We start from the raw sequence: 12,583 nt of genomic DNA, 5'->3' as shown, positions 1-12,583 counted from the left end.
AGACCATCCAATTTTTGTTTTTTACTGCTTTCTTGGACAAGTTGTAACCTTTTAAACACCCATAAATACCTGCACATAAATGCTCTTTGGAACAGCTTTAAAACTAGTGCAATCATTAATGACTTAAAAATATTTGGCAAACATGCATTCCATATTTGTATGTCATAATAATTTGCACTTGAGAAAATGATGATATGACATCTAGAACCCGGAGGTCACATTTTATAAGCAGAGATATTTACAGACTATTTTGTATGTCTATACACTCTTCACTTCTAAATACTGTTCTTGAGAATAACTGTTTAAGATCTCCAATTCTGGAATGAGAAAGGTATGTTTAGATCTAGCTAAATGACCTAGGTAGGATAAATTAAATAATGGCACTAAAAGTCAAATTCCTGAACTCAAAATGGGAATATTTGTACCTTCTTCAAGTAGTTGTGAAAATCAAATCGCCCTTATAGAGCACTTGCCACAATACACAGCTGAATAAGCACAAAATAAATGTTAGCTATTGTAACATTTACTCCTGAGAACTACCAAAAGAAATATGTGCGTTATCATAAAAATAATTTATGTAAGAACATGGTCTTAGAAGAAGACACATCCTTGGGAGTCAGAGAAAAAACACATAGTTATGCAAATCTCCATGGCATATTTATATGACTTTTACTGTACTATGCATCCTTTAATATCTAATGAAAATAATATTGAGTGTGAATTATTTATATTTGAACGTTTTGAAATCACTCGGTTAACTATCTGCCAAGCATCAAAAGGAACACAGTGTCTGTTATCTTTAGTTTCTGATGGAGTTTAAAGAGTTCATTGATGTCTTCTGGCTGTCCCAGAACAGTTTTTATTCCTTTGGTTTGCAAATCAGAAAGTTAGGAAATTTAAAGATTTATTCTATAATATAAAGAGAATGCCAAGCTTTTAGAAAATATAAATAAACCAGAATTGCAGCTCAAAAAGAGAGTTAAAAATTATATTAGCCTTAATAAATTTATCATGTATATATTAGTTCAGAAAAGCTTTTTTAAAAAGCCCACTTTGAATGTTATTATTTTTTAAGAGTATTTGAATTCTTCATTTCTCAGGTAACACAACTGTTGTGTGTCTATTCAAATGGGTTTATGACATTCATCTTAACACTTACTGTCATATGTGTAATGACTGTTATCGATGAATATGTATTTACATTTGGTCATGAGTAGGTATAAGATAAACAGCACAGCTAGTCTTTTCAAGTATGCTCTGTATAGTTACTCTCATAAAGCAAAAGTTTCCTTCCATTTAGATAAATACTAAGTAGAGGAGGGAGAGGTAATTTTCCCTTTGTTGTAATGAATTTTTCTGGCATACTAGTAGAAAACATCGGTAAACAAAATGGGCCATGTTTCAGAATCATCAATAAGAAAACAAAAAAACGAAGTGCCACTATCAGCAAAGTATCTCCAGTTCTGATGCCACCCAAAAATGGTTACCAGATCTGGCTTGTTGACTAAAGCACCACATAGCAACTGTTAAAGTGACAGGGAGGGTAAGCTGCTTCCAAAGGTGGTCTCCTGGAAGGTCATTTTTGAAGGCCATAAGTATGCTCTACATCTATTTCAATAATTTATATTGCTATTATATTTGAATTGTAACTCATTTGCATGTCCTCTTTCCTAAAAAATAACGTCCGATTTTAGATAGGAAAAAAGAAACTGCTTGCTGTGAAAAAACAAAACAAAACAAAACACACCAACAAATCTTTAGTATTTAATTGGATATATAATGATAATATCTGTAAAGCTAATAACAAAATTCAAATATGCTTTTATGGAAACGTTCTTTAGCGCTCCTCTATCATCTCTCATTTTCTCTGATGTACTGGGCCTAAATTGCCACTTATAATGTGTGATGAACACACAGAAACTTACACGTTGCCTTTTGTTTTATCTAGGAGCAAGTAGATTGTACAAATAAGCTTGATTGCTCTGTGATAGAAAATGTGACCATCTGTAACAATTCATATTGTGAACTTATTACATAGATAATTATTATGATTGGTGTTACAATTCAGCAATCAGAAATCTGTACAGAATCCAAAAGAACACAGCAGGATAATACTCCATCTAAACGGGCTCAGGAAAAATGCAATTTATTTGACACACTTCACAAGAGAGGCAGAATCAATTGGACATATAGTGTAATCATTTTTCTGCCCCTCAGTAGCTTGTCACAGGAGCCAGCATCATGGATGGGAGGGAACCTGCCAGACAGAATCATGGTTGTTGTATCTGCATAAGAATACATCCATCCTAGGGCCCACCCAACATGTTACTGGAGCTCCCTTTATCCATACAGGGCAGGTTTCCCTAAAGACTCACCTCTTGAATTGTTTTCTTTATGCCACTCACTTAGGAAACTAAACCTCCCCATCTCTCTAACTCTATTTGGATTCAAATTATGTGTAGATTGGAGTATGTCTTTTATAAGAAAAATCCATCCCCCCTCACAAAAGCTTTTTTATGGCTGTCATATTAACTATTTTTAAAAAATCAGTGAATCTTAATGTGAGCATTATAAACTTATTTATATGGTTTCCAGCACCCAATGGTATTTTGCGTTTGGAAGATAACTTGTTATTGCCATGCTGATAAAATCTGTAATTGTTCAATTTTTTAAAAGCTCTGTATGTCTCTAGATATTTCACATCTGCTCCATTAAATAAGATATGACAGAAGGGAACTTGGTGGGAGGCAGAGAAGGAGAAACCAAAGGAGTCCTAAAGACATGCAGGTGGAAAGCTGTTATCCTAAACATCTGGACCTATTTACTAGGTAGTTGCTATCCTGGGATAGATTCATGATCTATGTATAAACTCCCTTGGTGGGATACAAATAATATTTTTTAAATGGAATTCCTCTATTGAATAAAATATCAGAATTTGAAATTCTTAGTTTTTCAGAATAATCAATTATGAAACGTTTAAGATGGAGCATCATTTGTTTCTATTTAGTAGAACATTTGAAAGATAGACAAGTGTCCAATAAAATTTTTGAAGAGATATTAATTTCAATATTTATTGTCTACTTCTAAGCTGCATACTCATAATAAAATAACATTGAGATGTAAGGAGAGAACTTCATTAGTTACCATTTTCTTCAAGCTACTTTGTACCAGATATCTTGTGCCTATATTCCAGGCATCATTTCATTAAAATAAAATTACAACAACAGCTCTACAATGAATTGAAGGAAACAATATTATGACTGATATAAGTACAAAACCTAATGCAGAAAGAAATTCAGATACTTGTACTAATAAGTGGAAGTCCCATGTCTCCAGCTAGCTTCTCTGGTGGGGATCTATTCCAAAGCTTGACAGACTCTCAGCACTTATTAATGATTCTCACTTAAATATTCTTTTCAAGATGAATCTTTATATTAAACACAGTATTCTTCCCTCTGTTTGCTTTCCCATCCTCTTCTCAGGTTTGAATTAAGTTTGAGAAGCAATCTGAAGGTGGATCAGGTAGTGAGCTAGTAAAAACCGTTGAGAATGTCACAGGCTTTGATTACAGGAAATAAATCATCTTCAAAAAACTCTACATTATTGTTAGCAACAAAATCACAGAGATATAGAGAAGTGGAAATGTTGATTCTGTGTCCAGGAATCATTCATCTTGAGAGATTACACCATGATGAAATTGAATGCCAACCAATTTGGGGTTTTATTTAATAAAATCTTCTTATACTGAGGAAAGGATACAGTTTTGTGAGGAAATGACCCTAAACATGGCTTTGTGTATCTCAATATACATTCTATCAATAGAGCTTTCATTTGTTGGGACCACACAAAACTGTCAGTATTTGACTATTTGAGCCTAGAAAATGGCAATTTCATCTGGTTCTTTGAATCAGAAGGCAAATGAGAGCATGGTACTGTCTATTTTGGTGGTGTTCAAAGAACCAGGGATTCCATTAATCAAAAGCCTATTGCAGTGGTCGGCAAACTCATTAGTCAACAGAGCAGCAAACCGCAGCTCGCGAGCCGCATGTCGCTCGCGAGCCGCAGTTTGCCGACCGCTAGCCTATTGCATCATTGGTCTTCCCCAAAGAGACATATGGTCCCATATACTCCTACATTATAGGATAACATTTTTATTTCAAATAGCAAGTTGATGTTTTTAATGCCTTCCGCATAAAATGAAGTAAATCTGTGAAATATTATCAATTCTATGGTACCCTCCCAAATAAGGCAATATTTTAGATTAGTATGTTTCTAGTTTTTAACTTCTTGTGCATTTTTAACTTCAAACAAAAATCTTAGCTAAAATGGTCTCCTGGGGCTTTCCTTTGACATCTTTTAAAGTGATTAATTAGCTGAAGAAATGCAGAGGTTAATAATTTTGATTAATTTATAATTAGCTCTACCTGTATTTCAGAGGAAATGATCAATATTGCCATTTGAAGAGGCCAGGCTAAGATCCAGCAGCAGCACTTCTAGGACATATGCAGTTAATTTCTGACAATTCAGTTTATGGGCCTCACCGAAACAGACCAAAGCTTTCTTATTCAGTCACAACTCATTAGAAAGTTCTACTTTAAATAGAGGAAGTAAACATTTCATTACTTGCCTTCATCCCCTTTTTATTTTTTACTTTTTTGGAAGATGGCATTTAAACTCCCCCAAGTAGGTAATTATTGTTAAAATTATTACCAAATACAATGTAGTTGATCTCTACCATATGTATAGAATTTTAAGAAAATAATTACACTTGAAGTTTAGTTTTCAAGTAAATTTGTGATATTTAAAGTAGAGATTGAATGGTTTTTAAATCTGAAATTAATTTGCCTTCAAACAACTTGCAATTTGAAACTCCTTATAATTCAGAATGTCAGTTTTGAGATGTAGTATACCAAGCATTATCTGAGAAACTGGGGGAAATGCCAGAAAACAACAGAATTCTATTTTGAGGGGAGTATTTTTTTAGTAAAAAAAAAAATCAACTTAGGATAATAATTTCTTTGGTTTTTTTTTATTTAAAAAACTGATTTTAGAGAGAAAGAGAAACATTGATTTATTGTTCCACTCACTTACGCATTCCTTTGTTCTTTCTTTTTTAATTTTTTAAAATATATATTTTTACTGATTTCAGAGAGAAAGGGAGAGAGAGAGAGAGAAAAACATCAATGATGAGAGATAATCATTGATCGGCTGCCTCCTGCATGCCCCCAGCTGGGGATCGAGCCGACAACCCAGTCATGTGCCCTTGACTGGAATCGAACCCAGGACCCTTCAGTCCGCAGGCGGATGCTCTAGCCACTGAGCCATACCAGCTAGGGCAAATTGGTTGCTTCTTTTTTAAAAATTATTCATTTTTATTGATCAGCTGACTCCTGTACAACCCCCATTAGGGATAGAGCCTGCAACCTGGGTATGTGCTCTGACGGGAACTGAACCAGAAACTTTCTGGTGAACAGGATGATGCCCAAGCAGCTGAGCCACGCCAGCCAGGGCCTGGGTTGCTTTTTGTATGTGCACTGACTGAGGATGGAATCCACAACCTTGGTGTATCTGGACGATGCTCTAACCAACTGAGCTACCCATCCAGGACTTCCTCTGCTTTCAATATGGAAAATGAGTTCCCCTGAATCAAATTTTGTTAACCATTTCAGTTAAATATTGTTAGGTTGATTGTGATATTTTAAATTTACAACATGCAAATATATATAACATGATAGTATATAGTGCTTTACCATTTCATAGAGGATTTCAAATAAAATTTTCAGAGAATAAAAATATTTATGTAAAATTGTTAAATGCTACCAAACTCAGAATTGATTATGGTTTCTATAATCAGGTGATGAACTAACCATGACAATATTTTTGCATATTTATACAGGCAAGAAAACTAAAGATATAACTTCTAAAAAGTCCAAGTATTTAAACTGTACCTAAAAGTCTCATTTGAATTGGCAGTTCCTATATATTTACAACTCCATTGTCAGCACATCAACCAGCATGATGAAAGTCAGAACCACATCACCAGGATCATGTGACTCAATGGTTGTGCATTGACCTATGAACCAGGAAGTCATGGTTCTATTTCCAGTCAGGGCACATGCCTGAGTTTCAGGCTTGATCCACAATAGGGGACATGCAAGAGGCAGCAGATTAATGATTATCTCTCATCATTGATGTTTTTCTCTCTCTCTCTCCCTTACTCACTGAAATCAATAAAAACATCTTTTTTTAAAAAAAGAAAGTGAGAACCACATGTATTGTTTCAGAATTCCAGACTTCTGTCCATTTCTAATGGCTAATAGCTTAACAGAGCATTACAATTTGCATCATAATTACAGACTCACAGTTCAGAAAACTGTTATAGATAGCCCCAAATCTACATGGGGACATTAATTCTCATGTCTTCTGAGCTATTATTACCCCAACAGTTGAATGGGTGTTTATTTAAAGCCTGTAAGTAACTTTACCTAGCCACTGCTGAAGACATTATCTCATCCAGACTTCCGCGGATACTGAGGCTCTTTTGCTTTCACTTGATCCTGCGAGGTGGCATGATATTGAGCATATGCTGCTAGCTTAGCAACTAAGTCTGTTTCTGAGGAACTCTTGCTTTCTTGGGTAGATGCTTACCTGTTATCTGAAATCTGGCCAAAACCCTTGGAGTTTGATGGATATATTCTTGAACATGAAACACTGCAAGAACACTTTGTTTTTCCAGGGAAAAACATCTGTACACCAACTATTCCACATAGTGTGCCAGTAGCTTTGCCAGATTTATCATGTGCATAGGTACAGACCTGTCAATTAACACTTTATAGTTGTGAGATTAAAAGGTAAAGAAGCAACTTCTTTCTTATTCTCATCAGAGCTTGAACTATTTGGGTCCTTACCATAGCCATTACATAACTTTCAATAGTTTCAGTCAATCTCTTCTTTTCCTTTTAGATACTTTCAGTCACTTGTCAAAAGACTGCCAAGAAATGCTTGCTTCCAGTTAACTTAGATACCTTTCAACATCTCTTTTGTCACTAATCCTTAATTGTTTTAACAGAACCTTATGGGTAGAGATACTCATGTTCTCAGGGCCACTGAGCCCTCTCTCCATTCAGGGCAGAGTTCTCTCCCCAGGACTGCATGACTCCAATAGAGCTCTGCCGGACCCCTCTTCCTTCTCTAATTTTTCAAGATAATTTAATCATATAAATAGCCTATTTATGTTAGAAAGTCATGGTATTAGTTATCTATTGATAAATAACATTTTGTCCCAAGGCTTATCTTAAACCAGCATTTATTATTAAAACTCACACAGTTCCTGTAGGTCAGGAATTTGAAAGAAGCTTAACTACATGTCTCTGATGATGAGTCCCTTACAAGGCTACAAACTGCTAGGGCTGAAAGGATCAAAAGTCTTAACTGGGGCTGAGGGACCTATTTCCAAGCTCACTCATTTAACTGTTGGCAGTGGGACTCAGTTCCCTGCCATATGGATTTCTCTACAGGACTCCTTATTACGTGGCAGAAGCAAACTGAGAGAAAGGGCAAGAGAGAAGGCATGGCCAAGATGGAAACTACAGTGTCTTTTAAGTCAGAAACTCAAAAGTGCCGTGTTATCAATTTCATTGAGCTCTATTCACCGCTCAGACTTGCACATACAATGTGGGAACAAATTACACAAGGACATGAATATTAGAAGGTGGAAATCTTTGGGGACCATCTTGGAGGCTGGCTATCACATCCTTCAAACATAAGTTTGTGACATTAATATTTTCATTTAAATATAATTCTCCAAGTATTCTTGGAGAAAGAAAGAAATCTCAAAGACATTATAAACCAAAACAAAAAGGAGTATCAATAATTTATTGAATTTGATAAAGAAATATGAACCAAGAAGATATATAGAGTTTGCATCTATGAGTAGAACATGATGATACAGAAATATCAAGAAAGTTGGTGTGGAGAGAAATTAATTAACTTTGTTTTAGCAATGTTAAATATCAGATGACAATAAGACACTCAAGTGCTCCCTGGTAGGTATTTGGAGATTCGCCATTGTCCCTTAAGGGAGAATTCTGAGATAGGAATGAAGGCTTGCGTATTTTTATAGCTATGAACTTTACAGTGGAGCGAATATAACTTAGAAACAGAGGTGGGAGCCAAATAATTAAGAAACAGAGTGGAAAATTATGAGCAGAAAAGAAACAAGGAACTTTTCATGGATTAAGGGAAAATGAAAGCTCATTACATGTTGGTTCATAAAGTCATGGGAGGAAAGAAGTTCCAAAAACAGGTTCACTAACACCAAAGACACATCCATCACCCCAACTACGAAAACTTTTCCTGCTCAAGCTAAGATGTCACGACCATCCCTGGCACCCTGTCCCACCCCCTTCCCCCCCCCCCCCGGCAATATTATTAACTGAGATTAATCTTTATGAGGCTTTCACTCTCCATTTTAAAAGAAAATAATTTATCCAGACTTTGAGAGCAGCAAAATGCTGGTTGAATTGGAAACCAGACCGTGTAGTGTTCAGTTTCTGTCAGCACGTCACTGCCTTCAGCTGTAAGGCTGACTGACATGTTTCTAAAAGGAAAAAGGTATGGGAGTTTGAATATAAAGGAAAAAAAATTGACTGTGGATTCAAAATATATGAAAAGAGAAAATATCTGAATAAATATACTTCTGCTTAACATTTATTGAAACATGCTAAGGCACTAACAACATTTTGATTTAAATGTCATGTGTCTTCTTATGCCACCTTACAAAGGGCTGTTCTTTATTTTATCTTTCTTTAAGTATATATACAGAGTCAAATTGCAGAGACAGGTAGTGAAATTGTCTCTCCTTTCACTCACCATGCTAGTTAGTAGTGGAGTGTCTTCAGGCAGTGTTTTTCCTAACTCCCAGGCCCTCAGTAGGAAGGAGGCATGAGCAATTCCTGAGCAGTCCACTTCTCCTGGGCTGGGAAGGAACAGTTGAGCAGCTAAGTATTCAATATCAAGTTGGGTAGATAGCAAAGATGTCTCAGAGTGATATCTACCCAACCTGACAGAGCTGGGCTCAAACCCAGGAATGCCTGATTCTGAAGTGTATGCTTTTGACCCCTGCCTAAGAGTAAGTATTTAAATATTTGCTGATATAATTAAAGTTAAAGAGTGAAAATTAGAAAAATACGAAGTGACTAATGACAAAAATATTGATCATTACTATTCTCATTGCTCCAATAACAACAAATATATATTGTGCACTAGTATAGGATCAGCGCCTTTGCATAAATAATTTTACTCAATGATCAAACATCCTTCTGAGGCTAGAATTATCTCATAGGGTAATGGTTAATAATCCTTATAAATAGAATTAGAATAATAGAATGATTTCTTAGATTAACAATCCTTTTTATCCCAGAATTACATATGAACAGACTGAGGTACAGAATGTTAAAGTAATTTACTTATGGTCACATAGCTAGTAAATAGAGAAGACAAAATTCAAAACCATATTTGTGTGACTGCAGAACCTACATATTTGAGCCCTAATCTACAGAATACACTGCCTGCCACCACTTGAAGAAAATTATTTTCTTTCACAAAGTTCTTATATTATTTTTTGTTCCAGTCTTTGTGTGTGTGTGTGTGTGTGTGTGTGTGTATTCAAATAGCTGTATTCATATGAAAAATTCAAAAGTCATGCTCATGACATACTTAACATTTCACACTGTTTTTTTCTTCTAGCATTCTCTCATGAGTTTTTCTATATTCCCCTTCAATTGTCATAATTATATTTCATTTTGTTCATGCATAACATTCCATACAGTAATGTTCTAAAACTGAAAAAAGCACTCTTCTATGATTTGACATTTCATTTAGCTTGCATTCAATGTTTGCCTGACATAAACAACTCTACAACAAATTTATACATATATAATGTTTTCTAGTTACCAGATTATTTTCTAAGTTAAATTTTCAAAAGAGAGATTCTTAAGTTAAAGTATATGAGTATTTGTATGACTTTTTGTACACAATACCAAAATGCTTCATTGAAATTTCACCACAACATTTTCTAAAACTAACATAAAAGAAAAATATAAATAAAACAATTATTAAAAAAATTAGTTTTGTTTCTGTTCATGACTATATATTTTTTTATTTTTTTAATTGTTTGAAGTATTACAAATAGTAGTACATATGTCTCCTTTTTTTGTCCCCCATTGACCTCCCCCCGGCCTCCCCTTCCCCCCAGTACATGCCTTTACCTGCCCCCCCCCCAGTGTCTTGTATCCATTAGTTATGCTTATATGCATGCGTACAATTCCTTTGGTGACTATATACTTTTTTCATATACATATATCACAGATGTTGCTGTGATAAGCACTGGAGTATATATGGCTTGAGAGTATGCATCCAGTGGACATGATGGATATAAAGAGTTCTAAAGGAGACCAAAGTTTTACCATTCCAAAATATGTCTTTTGGAATATTGATTTTAAGCTAGTTATCTATATATATATAAAAGCCCAAGCGACCGGAATGACCAGTCGACCAGTTGCTATGATGTGCCAGATGCTCATTGCAGGAGTTGCCCCTGGTGGTCAGTGTGCTCCCACAGTGGGAGCACCACTCAGCCAGAAGCCGGGCTCACGGCTGGCAAGCATAGCTATGGCAGCGGGAGCCTCTCCTGCCTCTGCTGTGGTGGGCAGGTGCAGTGGGGCCGGGGTGAGCAGGAGCGGCTCAGTGCCTGGCCCCAGCTCGGGCTCCTCCCCGGCTGCCTGTCGCTTAGCACACTGCTACATCCCTCGTACCCCATAAGCCTGCAGTTACAATCTCTGGAGAACAGTTGAAGCGTGGACACTCAGAGTAACCAGGATCAGGAGGAGCCTGATGTCGCCACTGGGCTCCTGGAACTCTGGGCGTCTGGCATCAAGATCAAATCTCATCCCTTACCAATTGCCCTGGAGCTACAGAGGAAAGCAGCAATATAACAGTGGCCACAAGGTGGCAACTGACAATCAGGATAAAAGTCAAAGAAAGATGGATCTAAAGGGTGGGGCATGGGCAATAGAACAGCCGTGCCCCCCAAGATCCCCAACTTTGTATTATTCACCTCAGAGTGTCTCTTATCCGGTTCTGAGCAGTGGAAAGCATCCAGCATGACCCAATGCATCCATTGGGGACTTCCTGGCCTGCAAGGCATGACCCTGGCCACAGAAGGGACATTTGGAAATATTTTTTTCAGGAAGCTGAAGGGAGGAGGACAGACTCCCCATGCAACTTCCCAGTGGCTCACGGGGACGTGGAAACTCCCCAGGCACACAGGCGTAGGTTCCCAATTTTCTTTCAATGTGCACAAATCTGTGCACCAGGCCACTAGTTAAGAAATAAAAGACTTGGAAATAACATTTAACCCTCCCCCTTTCCTGCCCAAGAGATTCAGATGGAGAGACCTGTTCCAGGAAGGAAATCTTAGCATTGCCACCCCAGCCTCATTTGAATTAAGCATGGTAGATAGGAGGCTCCAAGCAGGGGCCTGTTACCTGGATCAGCCCATGTGACCCACCATTTCTGGGTTGCTTAGCAAGAATTTGCCTGTCATGTGTATTCAGCTTTTCCTCAACTACCTATAAATTGCATGTTTCCCTTGAAATCTTAGACCCCTGCCCCATTTTTCCTTTGTCCATAATGACATATAAACCTCAACTGCCCAAAGCATTTTTGGGAATCTTATATCTTATGACACCCCCAAGCATGTCCATCCATCATGAACTTTGGACATTTTCTCCTGTTTATTTGTCTTTGTTAATCTGATTATTAGCCTGGATAGGAGAACTTAGAAAATGTGAAAAAATTATTGTTTTAGCCCCACAGTTCTCATGATTGCTCTGCACCCTGAGCCCTAGCAGTGCATGTGAAGAGCCTAAAGCCTTCCTTCTAATTAGCGGCCACAGAAGAGCATACCTAACTGACCCCGAAGTCAATGGGGAATACTCAACCTTGGGCTCATTAGCATAATGCCATAACCAATAGAGCTAATTTTCTAACTAATGCCTCACAGCAGGTATTTAATAAGTTGTTCTTTACCATCTAAGCTCTTTTGCTCAATCCCGTATGCCCACATTCTCTCCTGCTCCTGAGTCCCCAGTAAGCTCAAACCACAAATCTTACAAACACATTTTCATTTTTCCCAAGAGCTTCATTCACAAAGACCCCTAAATATTTTTTTTATTTTATTTTGGAGGTCATATAATAGATTTCCTTTTACTCAACACTTACTGAGACATTATTTCTATAGTTCTGACTTTTTTCATATCCTTCTATCTCATGTTTCCTGAATTTCTGAATTTAGAGTGATCTGAATATTATAAACTCAGACACTATCTTAATTAATGAGCATATGCAATAAAATGTATTTTGTATACTTTGACAACTTAGTTTTGGAATCAGTATTATAAGTATTTTCTTAGGTAATCATATTTTTTTTTTCCTTATTTGAGGTTTTGCAACTCTGGGAGCACAAAGAACCTGCTCTCTTGACTAGACCTGGACCTTCTTCAGAGAGTGCTGATGGTTGGTG

This window comes from Plecotus auritus (assembly GCF_963455305.1).
Source record: "Plecotus auritus genome assembly, chromosome: 6".
NCBI classification, from domain to species: Eukaryota; Metazoa; Chordata; class Mammalia; order Chiroptera; family Vespertilionidae; genus Plecotus; species Plecotus auritus.
This window is presented reverse-complemented; position numbering follows the sequence as displayed.